This window comes from Micromys minutus (assembly GCF_963924665.1).
Source record: "Micromys minutus genome assembly, chromosome: 26".
In the NCBI taxonomy this organism is placed as follows: Eukaryota; Metazoa; Chordata; class Mammalia; order Rodentia; family Muridae; genus Micromys; species Micromys minutus.
The window spans coordinates 13,223,534-13,249,181 of NC_137961.1; the positions used below are offsets into that span (position 1 = coordinate 13,223,534).

At 37.5% G+C, this 25,648-nt stretch overlaps 1 pseudogene across 1 annotated transcript; it reads left to right on the forward strand.

Annotated features, from left to right (window-relative positions):
- The first annotated feature begins 7,295 nt into the window (after positions 1-7,295).
- On the forward strand, positions 7,296-8,132 carry LOC308437700 (sn-1-specific diacylglycerol lipase ABHD11-like; annotated as a pseudogene). Its single transcript has one exon. The product of its transcript is annotated as a sn-1-specific diacylglycerol lipase ABHD11-like (transcript).
- Positions 8,133-25,648: the final 17,516 nt, after the last annotated feature.

A 25,648-nucleotide genomic window follows, 5' to 3' on the forward strand; every position in this document is an offset into this window, starting at 1 on the left:
TTTATAATTGGGTTACCTCACTCAGGATAGTATTTTCTAGGTTCATCTATTTTCCTAAAACTTTCATGTAGACATTGTCCTTAATAGCTGAGTAGTAAATACTCTATTGTTTAAATATATCACATCTCCATTCCTTTATTGAAGGACATCTGTGTCCTTTCCAGCTTCTAGCTATTATAAATAAGGCTACTATGAATATAATGGAACATGTGTCCTGCTATATGTTGCAGTGTCTTTTAGGTATATGCCCAGGAGTGGTATCACTGGGTCCTCAGGTAGTACTATGTCCAGTTTTTGAGGAACAACTAAACTGAGTTCCAGAGTGGTTGTACCAACTTGCAATCCCACTAACAATGGAAGACTGTTTCTCTTTTTCACATCCTCGCCAGCATCTGCCATCACCTAAATTTTGATCTTACCCATTCTTACTGGTATGTAGTAGAATCTTAGGGTTGTTTTGATTTGTATTACCCTGATGACTAAGGTTGTTGAACATTTCTTTAGGTGCTTCTAGGCCATTTGATATTCTTCAGTTTAGAATTATTTGTTTAGTTCTTTACCCCATTTTTAATAGGGTTATCTGATTCTCTGGAGTCTAACTTCTTGAGCTCATTGTTTTTATTGGATATTAGCTTTCTATCAGATGTAGGATTGGTAAAGATATTTTCCCAATCTGTTGGGTTTTTTTTTTTTTTTTTTTTTTTGTCTTAATCACAGTGTCCCTTCCTTTACAGAAGCTTTGCAATTTTATGAGGTTCCATTTGTCTTTTTTAATCTTAGAGCATAAGCCATTGGTATTCCGTGTTCTGTTCAGAAAATTTTGCCCTGTGCCTATATGTTCGAGACTCATCCCAACTTTCTCTTCTAATACTTCTAGTGTGATAGTTTTATGTGGAGATCCACTTGGACTTGTTCTTTGTACAAGGTTATAAGAATGGGTCAATTTGCATTCTTCTAAATGCTGACCTCCAGTTGAATCAGCACCATTTGTTGTCAGTGCTGTCTTTTGTTCATTGAATGGATTTTGCACCTTTGTCAAAGATCAAGTGACCATAGGTGTGCGGGTTCATTTCTGGGTCTTCAGTTCAAATCCATTGATCTATCAGCCTGTCTCCGTACCAACACAATGCAGTTTTTTATCATGATTGCTCTGTAATACAGCTTGAGGTCAGGGATGGTGATTACCTCAGAAGTTCTTTTAATGTTGAGACTACTTTTCACTATCCTTTTTTTTCTTATTCTAAATGAATTTGGAATTACTATTTCTAGCTCTATGAAGAATTGAGTTGGAACTTTGACAAGGATTACACTGATTCTGTAGATTGCTTTCAGCAAGGTAACGATTGTTACTATATTAATCCTGCCAATCCATAAGCATGGGAGATCTTTCCATTTTCTGAGTACACATGGAGGGACCCACAGCTCCAGCTACATATGTAGCAGAGGATGGTGTTTTCTGCTATCAGTAGGAGGAGAAGCCCTTGGTCTTATGAAGGTTCTTTTCCCTAGTGTAGAGGAATGCCAGGGTATTGAAATGGGAGTGGGTGGTTGGGAGTGGAGCATCTTCATAGAAGCAGGGAAAGGGGTATGGAAAAGGAAAAAAAGGGATAACATTTGAAATGTAAATACAAAAGATATACAATAAAAATCATTTCCAAAAATGATACTGTAGATATTTGAATATGTGATTATGTGGAGGGTATTAGTTTCGTGATATACATTTTATTAGTCCGGTTTTTGTCACTTATTGGGTTTAATATTGTTCTTGAAAATAGTCGATGCTATGTTATGTATGACTTTTGCAATGAAAATTGTGCTTCAAGCTAGAAAAAAAAATCATTGGGGACAAGGAGCCGAAATTGTACCATTCAATGTAAAAAAAAAAAAAAAAAAAAAAAAAAAAAAAAAAAAGCCTTAAAAGTAGAGTTTAGTTTTCATTAATTAAAAAAAAAAGTTGAGAGCTCTCTAAATGTGAATCAAAGGAAACACTGTGCAGAATGACATGTTAGCCTACAGAATGGGAGATTCACCAGCTCTATGTTCAAGAAAATGCTGATATGTAAACCACATCTCAAAAAAGAAGAAGCATGAGAAACCTAAACAATGTAATAAAGTAAGGTTAAATATTTGATTGGAAAAGTGGTTAATACTTACTGAAAGGATCCAGCATCACTAGATATTAAGGAAATGCAAAATTGAAACTCTTTGAGATTCTATCACACACCACTCAGAATTGATCTTGTCAAGAAATCAATTTACAAAACACGGCTTAAGGATATAGAGAAAGATGTATCCATATTCACTGGTTGTAGGAGTACAAACTGGTACATCCACTATGGAAATGAGTCTATATGTTCTTCAAACAGAGCTACCATGTGACTTGAAAATTCCATTCCTGAGCATATACACGAAGTACTTTATATTCTATCACTGAGACACTTGTTTATAGTTGTTTATTCCGGCTCTAGTGCTCAGTCAGAATAGTTAGAAAATTCAGTTAGCCTAGATGTCTTTCAAGTGACTAATGGATAACGAAATGTGGTAAATATTCACAATGGAATTTTATTCAGCTGTAAACAAAATGAAATTAAGAATTTTCCATTTAAGCAATGAAAACTTATACTGAGTGATGTAAATCAGGCAAATAAAACAAGCAACTCACTTGCTCTCAGTTGTGGACTTTACATTGGAATCTTTAATTCTATATTTGTAACAACATCTTGGTAGATGCTGGATACCTAGAAAGAGGACATTGCAGGGCAGATGCCTTATATCAATAACAAAGTGATTTGTCTGCAAGCAACACTTCTTGTTCCAAGCTTGTGGAATGAGGGGTTACAACAGCAGCTAAAGCCTTCTACCTGAAGTTAAGTCTTAGGCTGTTCATGCCTGTAGGAAGGGGCTAAAAAATTAACACACCGTGAGAAGGATAGCCACAGCTGTGGCTGTGCCAACAACCTGACTTGGTTTTCAGGCAACAGTACCAGAGAGTAGATCAATGAGAAAGTAAGACTTACAGGTAGAAGCAAACAAAAATTTGAGCACTTGGAAAACAGATGTTTGGGGATCATACTTTCAGCTCTTCATTAAATTACAGCTAACAGAAGCTGAGGGTCCTTTATTTAAATGTTACTATTCAGGGCTACACAGAGGACTCAGTAGTTATTCTGCAGTGGACCCAGATTCTATTGCCAGCACCTACATTGCAGTTCAAGTCCTCTTGGGTTTCCAGTTCCAGGGGATGCGTCAGGGGATGTTCTGGCCACTACAGGTACCAGCCATGTACAGATATGTGTACAAGTAAAATACCTACATATTTTTAAAAATTATTTTTTTTAAATATTTCTCACAAAAATAAAAGAGACAGCATGAAATCCCTGTATCTGTTGCCTGTCTGAGAACTGTCTTGAAGCAATTTTAAAATAGAAGCTTTTTTATAATCGTCTTTTCTCTGTGTATGGATATCCATTGTCTTGTCTTTAATGCTTCCAGTTTATACAAAACAATCAAGCCATTCCTTTTCTGGAGGTTTGAGCCAGCTGTTTTTAATGATAACTTTATTTTTTATTGAGTTTATAACAATTATATCATTTCTTCCTTCCCTTTACTTCATCAAAAGCCTCCCAGATATTTCTCCTTGCTCTCCTTCAAATTCGTGGCAAATTTTGTTAGTTGCTATTACATGTACATATAAATTTGTGTATACATATATATGTCTATATATGTATATATATTCAAAATGTAAATATAAAAGCACAAATTTATATGCATAAATATACAAATATTATATATAATGTATATTCCTAAATATATCTTGTTCTGTCTATATAATGTTACTTGCGTTTGTTTTCAAGACTGGCCTTCTCTGTGATTATCTTTCCCACTCTCAGCATTCCTTAGTTGCCTTCGTAGTATTGTGTAGGAATGAGCCTTGTACACCTTCCCTATCCACTTTGCTGTGTCTGTTGGTATTGTCCTTTTCAGGTTATATTTTGCAGTCATGTTTGTAAGACTTTATGGATATAGCTTCTGTTAATACAGAGGATACAACCTCACAGAAAACTCCATGATCTGGCTTTTAGACTTGTTTGGCCCGCTTTATCACAGCGTTCCCTCAACCTTAAGCATGGAAGCTATTCTGGACATATATCCAAAGATACTTGGCTCCACATCTCTATATTTTGGTTGGTTATGGTTTTCTTTCTCTGTTGCCAAGAGAAGCTTCCTCCATATGGGATGAAGACTACACTTCCATGCAGGACAGCAGACATGTGTGTAGAGTATTATTAGAGATCATGCTAATTGTATTCTTTCCCTAGGACATCATAAGGATGATGTATCCTGGAAAAGGTTGTCACCCATCATACTAGTCCAGCCTCAAAGATACTCAATGCAGCGTAGAGAACATGGCACCAACTTACTGAAAACTTGACCTCCTAAAGAGTCACGTTCCAGTGCCTTCCCCAGGCAGTAATGCTAACTCTGATACCTCTCATTTCCAAGATGTAAACCTGAAGAAACAAGTCTAACAAAACCCTGAAATTTATTCTTATTTGTGTATTATTGCCATGGCTACTTATTCCTTCAATTATTTTAAAATGAATCATCTGTGTACTACTGGATTTTTCATTATCGTCAAACAGGTGGCTTGCCTGGCACGCGGGCAAGCTGAAATATTTAATTGTCTGTTAATCTCAGGGCAATTCCCTGCAGTAGACTGTAGCAACAATCCATTTACCGAAGGAAGGCTTTGACAATCTAAGACATTCCTGCAAAATTATCATGCATAATTTTCATCTGATGTTTTAAAGATGTAATTTCAAAGAGCCTGTCCCTGCATTTTTGCCCTTGGGTTCCACAGGCACACTCTAGACCCACCAAACAACACCTATTACCAATCAGTCAATACTCGATTCCTCTCTGGCTTTGCTTCTGTTTTTCTATTTCCCTGTGTATTTCTTTATATTGCTTACTTCTTATAATGCTCATTTCTAATTCTGACTCTATTTGCCACATTTGACCAACTATTTTAATTCCTAATCTTTGTATGTGTGGAGAGGTGTGGCTTGGATGGGTAGGAACCCACAGAAGCCACAAGAGTACATCAGATCTTCTGCAAGTGTAGTTACAAATGGCTATGAGCCATCCAATACAGATGCTGGCAACTGAACTCTGGTCCTCTGCTTCTCTCCAAGAAAAGCAAGCACTACCAATTGCTAAGACATGATCTTAAAATGCATGTCTCCTTTAAAAGAAAGCGTTTCTGTGTATGATCTAGGATGGTGGCTCGTTCCTGCAATCTCAGGACTCACAAGGCTCAGGTAGGAATATTGTAAGCTGCCAGGCCAGCCTGGTCTATAGAATCAGTTCCAGACCAGATGTGACTGTGGAAATCATGCAATTGTATCAAATTTGGCAGATTAACACACACACACACACACACACACACACACACAGGTATGGTAGAAAATATAAATAAAGCTTTGGTAAGTATAGCACAAAAATAATTTCTTAAAATATTTCTCATTTTAATTTTACTAGTATAAGTTGTTATTGTAGAAAATACACAGTAATTTAAAACAGGAGCCAAATCGACAAAGGTTATACCATTTAAAAGGAAAGCTCTCTGTTTAATTATATATATGTTCATCGCAAAAATGTCTAAAAATGAAAAAGATTGATCCTCACTTCCATTGAGATACAAAATTGTTTACTTTTAAGCAGAACAAAAGTATCCTAATAAAAACGACACAGATTAAAAGGAACAATGTAATTCTACTGTGAACACGTAAAGAGAAATGCTGTGGGGATTTTTTTTTTCCTTATAAAGTTGTCCGACTATGACCAGAGCATAGTGGGACGGAGATCCTCCCGAGAGCAGGAACTCGGAATCTGCCATGATCCCTGAGGGAATCCCCCATGCTGCAACTTAGACAACTGGAGCCCAGGCAGGGCCTGGCAGTTTGCCGTAATCCACAACAATCAAGCTAGTTTTTAAAAATGCCTGGAATCTGAAGAAAAAAAGAAAAGAAAATGAACGGGTATTTCTCTGCACAGAAATGGTTCTGTTGGTCAGTAGAGCCCCTCCGAGACCCAGGCTAAGTACAGCTCTTCACAAGCAGAAGCCCGGAAGGCAACAGTCGGCTTTCTACAAACCCACTGCCAGATGGAAAGATCTCTCGAGAAAAGACCCTAGAGAAGAGTGAAGTTTGTGGAAATGTCTTGTCTCAACAGTGGAACTAATTAACTAGAAAAAGACTATCTGGATGTGTATTCCAAGCATGTAACAGACCCCCCTGAATGAATCAAGGGCTGCTGCAGAACCTCCTCTCCTGCCAAAATATGATGGATTTCACAAATGCAAACCATCATCTAGAATATATTTTTAAATAATGAAAGAATATGATCCACAATGTGGGTACAACTAAATCAGTGTGAATGCCAGATGTAAGAGAAATGATACAACTGGCCAGAAAAGAACAGTAATATCCTATGACGTTATTATGAAAGTAGGTATCTAGCAGGGACTAGAAAGGTAATAGAGAAAAGTGGGAATGGAAAGACAGACAAAACTTCTCTCTTTTAATGTCCATAAAATTCACATGGATACAAAAACAAAGAAACAAATTGGACAAGATCTCAGGAAATGTAAGAGCTATGAATAAAATCTATAGAAATCAAGTGCATAGAAAAGAGACTGAAATACCACCCTAGGTCATGTAATGAACCTTACACATACACAGCAGATTTGCAACTTGTTCCTCATGTGGGACCCCTAACAGTTGGAGCAGGGCTGCCTCTGACTCTCTTGTGGGCCTTTGGAACCCTTTCCCATAAGTGGGCTGCCTTGTCTGGGCGCTCGGGGAAAGGATGCATTCAGTCATGATGAAATCGATGTACCAGGGTGGGACGCCGGGAGGGGGAAACTAGGAGTAGTGTGAAGAGGGTGGGACTGGAAGGAGAGGGGACTGCAATCAGGATGTAAAGTGAGTATGGAAAGTAATTAATGAAGAAGAAAAAGAAAAAAAGGAAGGAAGGAAGGAAGGAGGAAGGAAGGAAGAAAGAATGCATGAATAAAAATGAATGAATGAAAGAAAAAGAAAGGAAGAAAGAAAGAAAGAAAGAAAGAAAGAAAGAAAGAAAGAAAGAAAAAGGAAGGAAGGAAGGAAGAAAGAAAGAAAGAAAGAAAGAAAGGAAGGAAGGAAGGAAGGAAGGAAGGAAGGAAGGAAGGAAGGAAGGAAGGAAGGAAGAAAGAAAGGACAGCTCAAAGAAGCACGCTTTTGCAGACTGAGAGCATGCTCTGCTGGGCGTGAGCGTGGAGGGTCTCCCGAGGGATACTCAGTGCCTCCTCTCCCAGGAGTTTGACAGTTCCTGTCAGGTTAAGTAGCAGCCGCAGTAGTGGCCAAGGAAATGCAGATCCAAGGTCCCTGCCACTGATCTATAATCTAGATGGAGATGCGACACTCCCAGCCATTGTCTTTTTGCATGGACTCTTCCGCAGAAGGGTGCTGAAAGTGCATGCTTGGAATCATGGTCACAACCCCTACACTCCAGATGCAAGCTATGAGGCCATGAGTCAAGACCTCCAGGGCCTCCTCCCACAGCCGGACCTGGTGCCCTGCGTCCTCATTGGCCACAACGGGGGAGCAAAGAGGGCCATGCTCCTGGCACTGCAGAGGCTAGTGTTGTGAAACAATTAGTTGCTGTAGACATAAGCCCAAAAGACAGGAACCACACCTGCATCATACCTTGGAAAATTCATAGCAGCTATGAAGGCTGTTGATATCCCAGAGATGGTGCCTGAAAAAACTGACCTGTAAGCAGCTTAGCTCGGTTGTCAAGGACGCAAGCATTCAGCAATTCCTGCTTGCTAACTTGGTGTAGGTTGATGGGCGCGTCTCCTGGAAAGTGAACTTGGATACTTGCACAGGATTTTGACCTTCCTACAGAAATCTGAACCCTATTCGGGCCAGCTCAGTGGAAATTCTACATATGTACAACCCGGGTTCCACTCAGAGATCAGGCTGCATTTCTCTTAAGCCCAGATTCAAACTGTGCTAAGTGCTGGCCACTGGATCCACAGTGACAAACCCCAAGACTTCATGGATGCAGTCCCCAGTTTCTTGGCTTAAGAAGTCGCTCCTTAGAACAGTAGCCAGGGGACTCTAGCTTGGTATGTGTGCCACCTGTCCCTTGTCCCTTGCTTCTGCACACAAAACACAGGGGCACTGAGAGGCTCCAGGGGTACAGAGGTGGTCTAGCACTTTAATGAATAAAGACAATTCCTATAAAACAAAGACAAAAAAAGAAGAGTAAAAAGAAAAAAGAAAAAGAAATGGGAAGAAACAAAACTCACTGTGGACTGAGCAGGCCACAGCAGGCAAACAAAATGGTCCAGTGGGAGAACTCTAGCAAAAACCAGGAGGAGACTCAAGAAATAGAGGCGGCAAAAGGTTCTTTCTAGATAAAAGACCTAAAGCCACAGAACCAAGAGGTGAGAAAAGTCAAAGTACAATAAAGATAAATAAATTGGAATCTTAATCTGGATAAGGACAATGTAAATGTTTTAATATTTATCTTCTCCAAAGTTAAAATAAATGTGGTTTGGCTTTTAAAATACTTTTAAAATCTGTATTGATCACATCATCTGGCATTTTAATTTTTAATTTATTTATTTTTAATCGAATGTTCCATTTATTTACATTTCCTCTTTCCCGGTTCCCCCTCTGAAAATCCCCTATGTGTCCCCCTGTCTCCCTGTTTCTATGAGGGTGTTCCCCCATCTACTCCCACCTTCTCTGCTCTGGCAGTTCCCTTCACTTGGGCATTGAGCCTTCATAATACCAAGGGCCCCTCCTCCCACTGATGCCCAACAAGACCATTCTCTACTAATATATGGCTGGGGCCATGGGTCACTCCATTCTGTGTGTGTGTGTATGTGTGTGTGTGTGTGTGTGTGTGTGTGTGTGTGTAAGACATGTGTATGTGGCTGATCATAAAGGCAAGAAGAGAGCCATAGATTCCCTGCAGCTAGAGTTACCGGCTGTTATGTAGCCACCTAAATAGACGCTGTCAACCAAATTCAGGTACTTAAAAAGAGTAGGAAGTGCTCCTAACTGCTAAGTCATCACTGTAGCCCTGATATCTAAACCTTTTTTTACTTGATTTGATAAAGAATACTCTTATCTGCATAGTGTTTTAATGGAGCCTCTTATCACACATCTAATGTGTCACTAATATTTGATAAGAAAATTTACACAAATTAAAAATTCTAAAATCACAATAATAGAATTTATACCTATGCTGGAAATAGTTATACATATATTGAATATGGCTTGGTAGTTTTAGTAAGATGTCAAACATCTTATTATAATAAGTAATGTCTCTAGACACAGACGTTATAAATGATCTGTTTGACAAGAACTTCAAATTACTGAAGATAGAAACTGAAGATCTCAGAAGATGGAAAGAATTCCCAAGCTCACAGACTGGCAGAATTAATATTTTAAAAATGACCATTTTGCAAAAAGAAATATACAGATTCAATGCAATCCCTATCAAAATGCCAACTCAATTCTTCATATAAGTTAGAAAGAACAATTTCCAAATTCACTTGGAACAACAACAACAACAACAACAACAAAAAAAAAAAAAAAAAAAAAAAAAAAAAAAAAAAAAAACAGGATAGCAAAATCTATTCTAAACAATAAAAGAACTTCTGGGGGAATCACCATCCCTGACCTCAAGTTGTATTACAGAGCAATAGTCATAAAAACTTATGTTATTGGTACAGATATAAGAAGGTAGATGAATGGAATAGAATTGAAGACCCAGAATTTAACCTACATACCTATGGGCAGTTGATCTTTGACAAAGGAGCTAAAATCATCTAGTGGAAAAAATGACAGCATTTTCAAGAAACAGTGCTGGTCCAACCAGAACTCAGCATGTAGAAGAATGCAAATCGATCCATTCTTATAGCCCTGTACAAAGCAAAAGTCCAAGTGGACCAAGAAACTCCACATAGAACCAGATACATTCAAACAGATAGAAGAAAAAGTGGGGAAGAGCCTTGAACACATGGGCACTAGGAAATTTTTCCTGAATAGAACACCAATGGCTTATGCTTTAAGATCAACAACAGAAAAATGGGACTTCATAGATTTGCAAAGCTTCTGTAAGGCAAAGAACACTGGCAATCGGACAAAAATGGCAAACAATAGAGTGGGAAAAGATCTTTGCCAATCCTACTAATGATAAAAGAGAATTCTCACCTGAAGAATATCAAATGGCTGAGCAGTACCTGAAGAAATATTCAGGATCCTTAGTCAGCAGGGAAATGCAAATCAAAACAGCCTTGAGAATCAACCTCACATCAGTCAGAATAGCTAAGAAAAAAAAAAAAATCAGGTGTCAGCAGGTGCTGGTGAAGGTGTGGAAAAAGAGGAAAACTCCTCCATTGTTGGCGAGATTGCAAACAGGTACAACCACTCTGGAAATCAATCTGGAGGTTCCTCAGAAAATATCATACTACCTGAGTTCCCAGCTATACCACTCTTAGGCATATATCCAAAAGATGCTCCAACTTAATACAAGGACACAGGTACCACTATGTTTATAGGAGTCTTATAATATCCAGAAGCTGAGAAGAGCCAGATGTCCTTTAACAGAGAAATGTACACAGAAAATGTGCTATATTAGACAATGACTTCATGAAATTATTAGGAAAATAAATGGAACTAGAAAATATCATCTCAAGTGAGGCAACCCAATCAGAAAAAAACACACCTGGTATGCACTCACTGATAAGAGGATATTAGCCCCAAAACTTGGAGTACCAAAGATATCATTCACAGACCACATGAAGTTCAAGAGGAAGGAAGATTAAAGTGCAGATGCTTCAGTCCTTCTTAGAAGGGGACACAAAAGCATTTACAGGAGGAAATACAGAGACGAATTTTGGAACAGAGTCTGAAGGAAAGGCCATCCAGAGACTGCACACGCTGGGGATCCATCCCATATACAGTCACCAAACCCAGACATTGTGCTGATGCTGAAGTAGTGCATGCTGACAGGACCCTGATATTGCTGTCTCCTGAGAGCCTTTTCCAGATCGTGACAAATACAGAGGCAGAAGTTCTCAAAAACTATTGAACTGAGAATTGGGGTCCCCAGTGAGAGAGTTAGAGAAAGAATTAAAAGAGTTGAAGGGGTTTGTAACCCCATAAGTACAACAGTACCAACCAACCAGAGCTCCCAGGGACTAAGCCACTATCCAAGAAGCACACAAGAACAGACTACTGGCCCCAGATGCATATGTAGCAGAGGATGGCCTTGTTGCGCATCTATGGAAAGAGAAGCCTTTGGTTCTGCCAAGGCCCAATTCCCCAGTGTAGGGGAACTTCAGGTCAGGGATGCTGGTGTGTGGGTGGCTGGATGGGCACCCTCATTGAAACAGGGAGAGATGGGATGGGATAGGGGATTTATAGAGGGGAAACTAGAAAAGGGGATAACATTTGAAACATAAATAAAATATATCCAATAACAAATAGTAAAAACATGACATTTATAGGAAATACTAGATTCCATGTTCCATGAAGAACCCCCAAAGGCAGATCTGTTGACTGTGATGTCACTTTTTTGGCACCCAATGAAAAACTCTGTTTGCATGTATTCCTAACAAAATTGTAGAAATTATAAAAGCAAAGTAAATTAAAATTCATCATGATTGTATGAACTTCATACAGGAAAGTAAACGTAGCTCAATATTAGAAAAATCAGAAAATGGAATATAAAATTTTATTATAGTAAAAGTTACACTAATTCAACAGATATGAAAATAGCAATAGAAATAGATGTTAGAAGAATTTTCAAAGTAAACTAGAAATGTCAGGGAATTTCTTGAAGCTCCGAAAATGATCTGTAAAATTATCATATCATTTACTTACTAAAACACTAAGAGTTTTCTCCACTGATTCATGAATAAGCACAGGAAATAACTCCTATGATTTCTATCCAATGTTGTACTTGAGACATTTTTAAGTTCTCTGAGGCATTAGAGAAGTAAAAGTTAAATACTTAAAACATCAAACTTTGTTTATTGGAAATATATAGACATTCTTAAACAATTATACAAAAAACTAATGTTATCTTAATTGTTCTTTTAACATTGGCAAGATATGATAATCAAGTTTATTTTCTAACCTAAAAAATGTCAGCTGGAAATCAAATTATTATAAAGGTACAACTTATTATGATAAAACTAAAATGATTTGCAGAGATAATGCACAATGGAGGTATCATATCTGTAAACTGAAATGTACAAAAGTGGTTAAGGGCATTAAATAAATCCCTAAATCAATCCTTTGACCCTTACATCAAAGACATATCTGTCAGCACATATCAAATGTTCAAGTGGAAAGCCAAAAAATTATAAACAGTCTATAAATGGAAATAAGATTGGAGCTGTGGCTCAAGTTCAGTATATAACATCTGTACCATGTGTAGAACCCTGGGGTGAATACTCAGTTTTCGGGTTGGGGGACACAGAGAAAAACCTTGAGGATTGTATTCAGCTAAATGTTTTTCATGCCACCCCCACACAAAAAACATGAACGATAAACAACACAGTGCAATACTGATAAACCATATTGCATCAAAATTTAAAATATTAGGTCTTTAAGTCAATATTAAAAAAATAATAAAATAAAATAAAACAGAAAAAAATAAACACTGTGGCTTATGGGTCTGTAGTATACGTATGAAATGTAAAATGAGCCTCTCAACAACAAGATGTAAAAATTACTAATAAGAACACTAAAAATGCTCAGGACTAGTAATCATCAGGGAAATTCTAATTAAAAGCACAATGAGAAACAAAGCTTGTATTTAAAAGTAATGCATTATAGTGTGGCTCAGAGTATTCCCAGGACACAATGATGCTTAATCACTAGGAAATACAAAACAAGAGGAAAATTTAGAAATTGTGTAAAGTAATTAAAGCAAGATAGAATGTACACATCAAGACAAGAATTATTTAATTTTAGCAAAAGTGTCATATTTTCTCTTGAATGTTGTACTTAGTTATAGCAATACTAAAATGTAGACTTTATTTTATCCAAGACAGGGAGTTAGCCAAGTGATTGGCACTGGAGGTCATTGACCATTGTCCTGCTGAGACAGATTTCAGCCATGCTGTCTCTGTTCAGCATCATGATTTCTGTGTCCTAGCCAGTGATTTTGGGAAGTAACCTGCTAGCACAGATGAAGGAAGAAAGGGAAATAAAGGTTACCCTCATATTTGTGCTGTCACTTAGAAATAAAGATTGAACCAACTAGTGTGGCATGTCATGCCAAGGGATCCTATAATCAAGACCCACTTGTAATCTTAATAGTATTTGTTTGTTTGTTTGTTTTTATACTCTAGATTTTATTCCCCTCCTGGTCCACTCTCTGACTCCTCTACATCCCAAATCTCCTCCCTGCTGCCCTGTCTCCATGAGGATATCCCCAACCTACCCACCCCACCAGAACTCTAAACGCCCTGGGGCCTTCAATCTCTTGAGGGTTAGGTACATCTTCTCTGACTGAACCCAGGCCTCTGCTGTATATGTGTTTGTGGGCCTCATATTAGCTAGTGTATACTGCCAGGTTAGAGATCCAGTGTCTGAGAGATATCGGGGTCCAGCTTAATTGAAATGTCTTGTCCTTCTACAATGTCACCCTCCTCCTCAGCTTCTTCCAGCTTTTCTCTAATTCAACCACAGACACCAGCAGCTTCTCTTCATTGGTTGGGTGCAAATATCTGCATCTCACTCTTTCAGCTGCTTGTTGAGTCTTTCGAAGGGCAGTCATGATAGATCTCTTTTTGTGAGCACTTCATACCCTCAGTAATAGTGTCAGCCCTTGGGACCTCCCTTTGAGCTGAATCCCACTTTGATCTTGTCGATGGACCTTCTATTCTTCCAGGTTTTCTCCATTTACATCCCTCCAGTATTTTTCAGACTAGGACAATCATAGGTCAGAGTTTAACTGTGGGATAGCAATCCCAACCCTCATTTTAGGCCTTGTCTTTCTATTGAAGGTGGGTTTCTTAAGTCCTCTCTACTCACTGTAGGTCATTTAATCTAGGGTCTTTCTCTTCTTAACTCCTAGGTCTCTGGTACATTCTGGAAGATCCTCCCAACCTCCTAACTCCCGAGATTGCCTTTTTTCATTCTTTCTGCCTGCCCTTAGGACTTCAGTCCTTTGTCCCCACCAGATCATGTTCCTCTTTCACACCATTCCTCCCACGTCCCTCTCTTTCTACCACCTTGAGGTTGCTTTCTTCTTCATCCCAAGTGGGACTGAGGTGTTCTCACTTGGGATCTTCAGTTTTTTGACCTTTCTGAGTTCGATGGACAGTATCTTGGTTTTCTGTACTTTTTCAGCTACTATCCATTTTTTAGTGAGGACATATTGTGCTTTTGGGTCTGAGTACCTCATTCAGGATAATATTTTCTAATTCCATCCATTTGCCTGCAAAACTCAGAATGTCTTCATTCTTAATAGCTAAGTAGTATTACATTGTGTAGATAAACCACACTTGACTGTATCCATTCTTCTGTCATGGGACATCTGGGTTGTTTCCAGCTTCTGGCTATCACAAATAAGGCCACCATGAACATAGTGGGACACATGCTTCTGCAGCATGGTGGGCCATATTTTGAGTATATTCCCAAAAGTGGTATTGCTGGGAGCATTTGCTAATGTGGGGAAAGTAGATTGTTTAGCAACTGTTGAAGCCCAGCTCATTATATAAAGGAAAGTAAAAGTGAATCTATAACCCAGAACACATACAAATAACTCTCAACCCAATCCAATACTCCTTAACTGAAGAAGAAACTACAAAAATATAATAAGTATGAAAGAAAAGAAAAAAGGAGCCACATTGATTTCCAAAATGGATGTACAAGTTTGCACTTCCACCATCAATGGAGGAGTGTGCCCCTTGCTCCACATCTTCACCAGCATTTCTGGCCTTAGCCATAGCCCTTTTGATGAGTTTAAAATGGACTATCAAGGTCATTTTGAGGACATGCCTCATCCTGAGACTAGATCCTGCAGGGTGCTCTGGTACCGAAGGAGAGTATAGTATAAGGAGAATTGGGCAGGGGGGGCAATGGAGGGAGGGATTTGTGAGGTTGGGGCTGAGAAGAGAGGAGGATATGAGGCTGTGATGAGAATGTGATGTGAATTAAAAAATAAAAATAGAAAAGAGGTGCTTTAGGACACTATCTGAATATGAGATTACTTCTCATATTACTATAAAAGATTATTCAGAGATACACTCATTTTCTTCCCTTTTATTTTCTGTACATGAAAATGTATTTTGGTTACTAAGTTTAATTGTGGATCCTTTCTAACCTTACATGAGTTATGAAGCAAAAACATGAATATTGTAAATAGAGAAGTCAAGAATTGAACCTATGATACTTTTTTAGTCAAAAATCTTATATTTTCTGTGAAAAACTGAATTATCTTCTTTCTATAAATATAGCACGGATACGCTTATTGTTCAAAGACAGTAGATATTGTTTCATATTTAGCAACTTGCTGAAGCATTCAAATAGATGATACCTATATAACATGATGAAACCACAAGAAGGGTATTGAAAACTGAGGAGTGCAATCTGACATATCTAAACCCCCTCACATTTGGACTGCCACTGAGATTAAATTGAGTTGCACAAGGATTGAATATTCCAGAAGATGTTTAACAAGGATCTCTGTCAATATATTTAATATTACTTCTAGGATGCACCAACATCCTCAGGTATACTTTCTATTTTCTTCTACATTTGAGGCCAGCAACCTCCCTCATTATTGAAGAATCCTAGAAAGCAATTAACTATGGAAATCAAAAGTTTAGTGTGTCGAAGAGCTTAACCTTTGCACCGAATAAGGAAAATGTATCTTTTCATCACTTCCTATTGCCTGAAGGACAATGATTACAGTCACTTCAATAAAAAGGGATAATTTGATGTATAAATATGTTGCTACTTCCAAGCACATTGGCAAAGATGCTTTTATCTTTTGTCACATTGTTCTTAGCTTTAAGCATTCTGTGTCTTTGTACAGGAATCTTGACAGCTGATATTTTCTTCTTACTTCTACTTCAACTGCTAATTGCATATTTACAATCCCTCCATCAAGAGGGAAAAAGAAAAAGATTAGAAACATTTTCTTTCTGTCAACAAAACTATGTACTATAATGAAACATCTACTCATTAAGTATAGAGAACTTCATAGCATCAATAATAAGTGTTATGAAGGGCACAAAGGTATTATTAATTCTGAAGGAATGCAAGGCCTGGAAAAACAATAAGTCATTTTGACAGTTGCTATGAAGACTATTACCAAATGTTATGTTTACTTGACTAGACTCAATTTATAAAACAAGACCCACAAAAATTCTGCTGTATAATCAATTGAGATGTTCTATTATAAATAACTGCTAATGGACTGAAGCTCTGCTTCCCTTCTTAATGATTGAATTATAGCTGCCCTTTTAAAAAGAATTGCAGTAATTACAAGTATGGACAGTTTGTGTTCATTTTAAAAATAACCTTAAATCAATAGCATAAAATTATAGAGCAGATTTAATGAAAACACAAATGTTTCTTTTTAAAGTCGAATTAAGCTAAATAGGCAAGTCTATTTAAATATAGTATGTGATTACTTCCCAGAGAGAATTCACTAAGGTATTTGTTTATTGTGCAAATTAAGGTAAAATAGCAATTTCAAATCCCTAAAAATATCATTGATTAAATTCCTCTGTATATCTCTTAGAAAAATTTAATTCAGAACCCTCAAAATATTTTATATTTGATTCGACTTTAGTTTAGTTTAAAGAAAAATATTTAAAGCACTTGAGAATGTAAGTAATGCAATTGTTTAGAGAGACTTTTGGACTATCATTGGGGGAGTTGTGTTAATTTTTAACTTCATGCTTGGTTGTGACAAATTCATGTAAAATGTAGCTTTCAGTCATGTTACTGGATTGAACATATAGACTAATCTTGTATTTAGTCTACAGACATCTGTTTATGTAATAACAATGTCAGACTCATTAATAAACATTTATAGACAATAATGAAGCAAAATTGCTCTGAAAATAGAGGTTGAATTTGTGGCCTTATACGTTAGTGCTTGAGAGATTTCTTTTTTTTTTTGTAATATTTACATGCATTATCCTGATGAGTGTAGAGGCAAATGTGTCAGTTTGTACATGTGCTTTCGTATGTTTACAGAGGAAAGGGGGATATCCAGACAGGAGGCTGAAAGATCTGATTCTTGTTCCTACAATGTCAGATTTAAACAAATAGCAGAGGTGCACACAGAAGGCATAACTCAGAAAAGGAGAACATGTCTAAAACGCATGTTCAGTGTTTAAACAAAACGAAATGACCAGGGCTCCCAGTCACCTGATCTCAGTGTGTAAAGAATGATCACAAACATCTGGCAGAATGGCTAGGTGTGACAGGGTGCAGAGGAAAGCAGAAACCTTTAGTATAACATAGTGTCCATAGGACCTGAGATCAGTAGAACATTGACGACGATGCTCAAAGGATGTCATGGGCCCAGCACTAATTGGCAGGAACAGAAATAGGGATTGTGTATGTTGTTTTGAAAAAGCATGAAGCGGTTGCAGATTCCAGTTGGTATAGAAGACAGGGAGCAGAGCAGCATTGGTCCTTTCTAAGCACAGACACCTGAAGAGAAAGACACTTCAGAATGCAGCCTACTTATCAAGGGAAATAGCAGTGGGATTTCAATGCATGCTATCAAATATCTAAAAGAATTAAGTACTGACAAAACATATTCATATAGTGTTATGCAAAAATGCCTTTAAAAATCTGTATACATATTCCTCCTTTTTAAATAAAGTTGTAAGAGAGAAAAAAGGAAAGAAAAAAAAGAGTGAAAGTGGGGAAAGGAAAAAGAGCTAACAAACCCCAGGGAGCAATTACCTGTGTGTTTCTAACATGATGTTAGAGTCAGGGTCACTACTTTGTTTAAAAAGCTATTTGGGTCATAACTGAGTCCTTCACACAGGGAAGATCTCATATTAATAAAATTGCTAACTTCTTAAGTGTAAGTTAATATAATAATGTCCTCCTAAATACTAGAAGGGAATACACACAAAGTCTTCACAGTGAAAGAATATTTCCACTACCTAATCAAGAAGTTGAAGTTGAAACACTATCTGTGGTAGGTCATGATATCAAAATGTATCCTTGGCATGACATAATGAGAAAGGCTCTTCACTTTTTTGGTTTATGCAAAATTCCTATCAGCCAGAATAAAAAAAAAATGAGAAAAATGCAAGAAAGGTCCTGATTGATAGATCTGCTACTAATATTAGTCATGTATATCTCAAAACTGTCAAGGTCATTAAAAGCAAAGAAAGATCGAAGCCTACCACAGCTCAGGAGCATTAGAGGAGAAAGATATATACAGTACAGTGCATTGGGAGAATATTGAACAATGAAAGGAAAGGAACACCTAATTAAGATGATACATTAATATAAATTAAAGATATTTACATGTAATGTATCAATATAGGTCTTCTAATTATGACCAATGTGCCTCACTAACATAAAATGTTAAACAGGACATACTGACTAAAATACATATAGAAATTCACTGTACTCAAGTCAAAAATGTCCTAACTCACTATATTTTAAAATAAAACAGATGCCTTTTAAGAAGATGTCTAAACCAAATTGTCCTGAGGAAGTTCACAAAAACTAAATTCAAATGTCACTGGTTGATGGTAGGGTTTGAGATCAAATTACTGGCCAAATTACTACAAACCAAAAGAATACCTTCCTTCATGACATCAGTAGAATGAGACAAATGTGAAAATATAGAAGGGGAAAATGAGAAAACTATATAGTATTTAAGAAAAAGAGAGCCAGACTTAAAGCATAGAATCAGCTCAGAAAACTTGAAAAAGAATCAAGCATGTAAGAAAGACTATTCCATCAGTGATTAAAACTAAACATTTTTTTAATTACCTTTAATCTATTTTTGCAGTCCAGTCATTATCCCCCTCCTGGTCTGCTCTCCAACAATTCCTCATCCCCTTCTACCTCCACTGTCTTCAAGAGGATGTCCCCACCACCTGCCACACCCACCCAATCCCCCTCATTCCACCTTACTCTGCCAGACTTCCCCACACCCTAGGGCTTCCAAGGTTAGGTACATCTTCTCTCACTGAGGGCAGTCCAGGCAATCCTCTGCTGTATATGTTGGGTGTATGCTGCCTGATTGGTGGCTCAGTGTCTGAGAGATCATGGGGGTCCAGTTGAGACTGCTAGTCTTTCGATGGGGTCGCCTTCTACCACAACTTTTCAAATCAGGGGAAAGTACGAAGTAAAAGAGGGGAGAGAATGTGAAAAATAACCATAGGACTGAGCCCAGGGAACCCAGAACCTCACCATTACAGAGCCTCTCCCCACCGACTTCCTTCTTTCCAACAACAATATTTAAGCATAATATCAAACCATTTCTTATCTCTAAAGATTTACTCATTCCTCTCATGTGTACAAGAGGTTACAAATTATTGAAGTTGGGTTTTTTTCTTCTATTTATCTATCTTTTGTTATAGACAGTCTTAGCTAAGACTTCATGAAGAACGAAAGAAAAAAAATGTATTTGTTTCCTTAATAGTTCCTTGTAGACTTGAGGATAAGTGAGAGTTTGAAAAATAGAGTATATTATAGATAAGAAACGGTTACAAAGTTTCATGTTGGGCCTTCTTTGTTTCTCCAGTCTATGGTTTATTCCATTAAAAAATTAGAGAACAGAAACACAGCACAGTGAGCACAGTGTAGACAATACACAGAGGTTATTGTATAGAAAAATGGATCATTCTCAAATGATGAGCATGGACAATGACCAACATGCCATTGGTGTCACCTTCATGTTAAATGGGCTTTCAAATATTTCCAAAGCTTCTAGAATATGTGGTTTTCCTGGAGGCCTTTCTTCTGTCTAGGGGCAGTGTCTGCTCTTTCTTTATGGAAAAGAAAAGACAAAAGCTGGTAGACAGTAATCTCAGAAGTTTTAGGGCTCATGAACTAACTAACATCTAGGGGAGGTCAGGATGCCACACTTCCCCCAATTAATTTTAAGAGAGAGATCTAGCCCAGGGTTCCCCAAACTGCTAATACCAAACTATCTCCATAGAGCCATGATCTCAAAAAAAAAATGTATCATATAAAAAATAAAAACAATGAAACCTTGTAAGGATGGATTTCCATCATCTGTTACATTATAATTGTTCTGTAACATTTACAATTTAGCTTCTGATAAAACATGATTAAATATTCATTGAGCCTTCTGTCTTTTATTAATGAAGTTATTTATTTTATATACCAATAACAGTTTCCCATCCCTCTTCTTTTCCAGTCACTCCCTTTAACCTCCTCCCCCAATATCTACCTCTCCTTCCTTTCATCAACCAACCTTGGCATGTAAAGTTGCAGTAAGACTAGGAATATTTTCTACTATTATGGTTATACTAGTCAGGATAGTTAGGGTAAATGGATCTAGAGGCAGACAATAGAGTCAGAGACAGACCCTGCTCTTGCTGTTAGGCGTCTCACATGAACACTCACCTTCACAACTTTTACACATGTTCAGAGGGCTTAGATCTGTGTCATGCCTGCTCTCTGGTTGGTAGCTCCCATGGGCCCAGTTTAGTTGCATCATTAGGTTTTTTTCTTGTGATGTTCTTGACCTCCAGCTCCTTCAATCCTTCCTCCCCAGCTTCTGTAGGATTCCCCAAGATTCATTTAATAGTTGTCTGTGCACCTGTCTCCATCAGTTGCTGGGTGACAGCAAGTGACAGAATGTTAAATCAGGAGAATGGCAACTCCACATGGGTAGCAATGGTTTGTGTCTTTTTTTGTTTGTTTGTTTGTTTGTTTTTCTCTTTTCCCACTTGCCAGGCCTGCAGTGATATTGAAACACCAGCCTACATCTCCAGTGTCAGACTCTAAGCAATGGTCTCAGAAGGTGAAGTTTAGAGTTCATTTGCTTGAAATGATGAGTTCTCACCTCTAAAGTAACGGCAAAAAGGAGTAAACATGAGGGACTTGTACTTCATTCATCATACTCTATACACAGCCAGGGCACAAAAGCAGTGGATACTCCTTTGAAACATTCTAAGGAAAGTAAAACTTAGCTGTTTCACAAAAAATGGCAGTGGGACATACAATAGAAAGCTCAAAGCTTATAAGGAAAAGCTGAGAAAAACTACTTTGAGAAAAGCAGGTACTCCTGAAAGTAGAAAACTTTAGAATATCATGTGCATGACATATAGGAAATTACTCACAAAAGAGAGGAAAATAATCTAACTTTTTATCTCTGGCAGAAATCTAGGCACAACACAAGCAGGAAATGAAGGTTACAAGCAGCCTACAACTGTACCCACAAACAGCCAGTCTTCAAAGCCCAAAAAGATCCTCTCCCCCTCTCTCTTCCCTCCACCTCTCTTTCTCTTCCCTCCACCTCTCTTTCTCTTCCCTCTCCCTCTCTTCTCTCCCCCAACTTCCTCCTCCCCTCCCCTTCTTCCTTTTATTTCTCTTTGTGAGTATGTCTCCATTCCTTTCTTCCTCACACAATCATATATTACATTCATATTTACATTTATACATGACAAGGAATATAGACATTCGCATTGTTGGTCAGATATGGAACTCTGTAATAGTCTCAATCTGTTGAAAAAGGAATATTTTTGATAAGACATGAGAGCTACCCTTAACTGTGGGTATAGAATAAACATTTAAATTATGGGTAAAAATTATAAAGAGTTGGGAAAATACTATTAATAATAGAAGGCCTACAGCCTCACTAGCCATTGATACTTGGCTAACATTAGAGTACAATGTATGAAATCCCTCCAACTGAAGAGGCCTTAAATCTAACTAAACAGATGCTAGTTACACACATGATAGAAGTGCCAATATTTCACTATGAAGGGTATCTTTGTAGGCCAGTCATTGCTGTGGTTCATAGCCTTTAGAAGTAAATAGCACTCCTAATTTCTTTTCTCCCTTGGAAGCTTGCCTAACAACTTCCAGTACTGTGAAAACTAACCTTCAGTGAGGAGGCTTCCAATTCAGTTCAGTTTGGTTTTCTTAAGTGCTGTGCCTAAAGTATGTAGTGTGTTCAGCTATAGAATCTTATGTTCAAGTTTAGGAGAAAAAATGCAATGAAAATATCTTATATTTTTATGGGAGTTTCTTGAACTCCCCTGAGCGAAGATACAAAGGGATGTGTTACTGAATTCCTTTCTTTGAAGGAGACATAAACAACATCTACCCATCTTTCTAAGGTGCTAGTGACAAGCCAGGGTCTGGTCTAAGAATTTCAATCAGGGAAACCAGGGAATGAGTTTATGAGACTTACTTACAGAACTATGGGTGAGGGGTTGTTGGCAGGAACCTAGATGACCTTAAAACAGCCACAATGGATGATGACTTTGCCATTGACATGCAGAATGAGTACTAAACCTTCATCCTTCCCTACCTATATTATCTGCACTTTCCTCAAAGACCACATGCAGTTAGGGTAAACTTGCATTCAACTGATTGTCAAGGTAGCTGAATACATAGGAGAGTGTCTCATTATCTGCCAAACTGCATCCTCCTAGAAAGGAAGGCAAACATCTGCAACAGACTTATGAATAGGCAGGACTAGCAGAATTTCTGAAAATGGAAACAGTTTCGTTTTGAGGATAGCCCTATAGTGAATGTTACCTATAGCTGATACTGATGTTTTGTTATCCTGTGGGTGGCTCTTAGAAAAATCATTATTGCCCCATTTGGCATAACTATACACACACACTCGCACATGTGCACACACTCACACACATGCACATGCACACACATTCGAGTGCTCATGTATGTGTGTGTGTGTGTGTGTGTGTAATTTAACATAAATCAAAGTAAAGCTATAAAATGCTATGTGTTCATGTGGCTTTTTTTGAACACTAGTAATATTATCTCTCTCCTCTTTCCTCAATGTATTATAGATACTAATGCTCCCCAGTTAGGCCCCTGGCTCCTATTCTTCCCTTTGTAATATCTGTCTTCTACTACTTACCCTCTAGAGATCTTCCCTCCTCATCACATCGTCTCTTTCTGCTTCCCTGACTTCTGCACTTACTCCACGATTTGTCTCACGCCTGAAGATTTAGATCCAGGATCCACTAATAAAATAGAACATACGATGTTTATCTTTCTCAGTCTGGGTTACCTCACTCAGTATATTATTTTGTAGTTTCATCTATTTTCTGCAAAGTTCATGATTTCAGTATTTTTCACAAATACTGAAATAGAATGCTCTTGTGAATATGCACCACATTTGCATTCCCTGTCCCTCGGTTGAAGGACATTTAAGTTGTTACCATTTTTGGAGATTCTTAAATGACCAAAAGGTGGATAACAAATGATTATGGGGTACCCAGCCTCAACTGATACATCTGTAATGTAATCTTTACAACTATGACTGATGAAAACCATGGAACATAGAGCAAAAAGATGTTAAGACCCAGAGAACCAGACATCTGGGCTGCATAGTTTCTTCTACACAGGGGTGAGGCACACATGAAATTGCCACAATATTGTTACCTAAATACAACCCGCAGAGTGGCAATGCCAACTGACATGCCAGTGTGGATGCAGAAATTTCACAAGAGCCCTCCCTGAAATGAAGAACTAAAGAGTCTATAGTATAGATAATTAGTGGATAATGAGGAGAATCAGGTTTTTCCAGGGATGGGTTATCCAAACTCAAGTGGTCAGACCTAAAAACACAGTGGACCCAGACGCTTATGTATATAATATATGTCTACATGTGTGACAGAAACAAAGTATATGCAGTATTGTGCTTATGTGTATAATATGATAATTAAAAAACAAAGAGTTATAAGCTTGAGAAAGAGTAGAGGACATGGAAAAGTTGGAGAGGAGAGGGAGGTGTAGAAATGACATAATACAGTACTATTATTAAATTCTAAAAGAAAACAAAAGTTTTAACTAGAATGCTTTTTAAAAATCTTTAAGCAGAGAGAGAGGGCAAGCAAGAGCAAGAAAGTGAGAGAGTAAGAGAGTGAGAGAGAGTGAGAGAGAGACAGACAAACAGAGAGAAAGAGAGAGAGAGAGAGAGAGAGAGAGAGAAAGAGAGAGAGAGAGAGAGAGAGAGAGAGAGAGAGAGAGAGAGAGAGAGAGAAACAGCTGCAATTCAAGCTTAAAAACCAAGCTCTAAATGATGTTTAAGCATCTGATTACTCAATTTTAACACTAAAAATGCACAAATGTTAACAAAGAATCTTAAGATATAAAAAATATGGCTCTATCACATAAAAAATAAACAAAAAAAATGTTACCTAGAAAGTAGATACTTGGTAGGAAAAAATTTTAAGCCAATTTCCTTCAGAGGCAAAAGAGAAAACTTGACCAAGTGCCCAAGAAATTCAGAGCAAACACAGTATATGTACAAACAGAAACTATCAATGTGGCACTGAACAGTCTAAGATGCCCACAAATTATAAAGTTAGAAAAGATGTAAAACTGAAACCAAAACTTGCTGGAGCACTTCAGTAGTGGGTTTGAAGAGACAAAAAAGAATCAGCAAACTTCAAGTCAGTTCCCCTGAAGTTACTCTAGATAAGGGAGATGAAGAAAAGATCCAGGGAGATTATCACAACATTCAACATTGGAACCAGGACCAATTAGTGAATGTACCACTGCCCCGTAGGGATTCTGGGAACACTAGAGGATAAAAAGAGCAATGGAAGAACAGTTGAATTTAGAGCTCAATTTAGATCAGGAAAACCTACCTGCAGATATCTATCATCAACATATGTAAGAGACAACCATAATTGATTAGTATATATTTAGTGATGATGTCATTTCTTTACGATTTTTCTGTCTAGATATTTCTATTATGATCTTCAGACTCTATAATATGCACTTGACACAGAATGATATGAATTAAAATGTTGAGTGAACTTTCATACTTTATCCATGAAAAATTCATCCTTTTTAAAAAATGTAATTGATTAGTTTGCAAACCCAAGTATTTGACCACATAGACACCGATTTTCTCAATTTTAAGCACTCATTATTGGCTTATATTTTAGAACTTCATTTACCTACAGCAAAGATATAAACATCCAAACAATGACTTTTCTCATATTTTCATATCATAATCCTCTGTAACCAGTATTAAAGGAAAAAATATGAAAGTAATTTAAACAATGTGTTCAGATTATCAGATTGCTTCACCAGCTAACTACAGCATAGTCTTTATAGTTATATGCTCTTTCTTTAAGAAAAGGTGTGTGTGTGTGTGTGTGTGTGTGTGTGTGTGTGTGTGTGTGTGTGTGTGTGTACATGCATTCAGAGAACTATAACAGTTTTGGGTTGTGATAGATTTTGGAATCGTAATATGTAGGACACTTTGACAATATGTTTAATTTAGACATAAAATTGAGGATGGAGAACAGACTCGTTGGTCAAGGGCACTATGTGCTCTTTCAGAGAACCCAACTTTCTTTCCCAGAAATAATAGGAAAGCTCTCTCTCAGCAA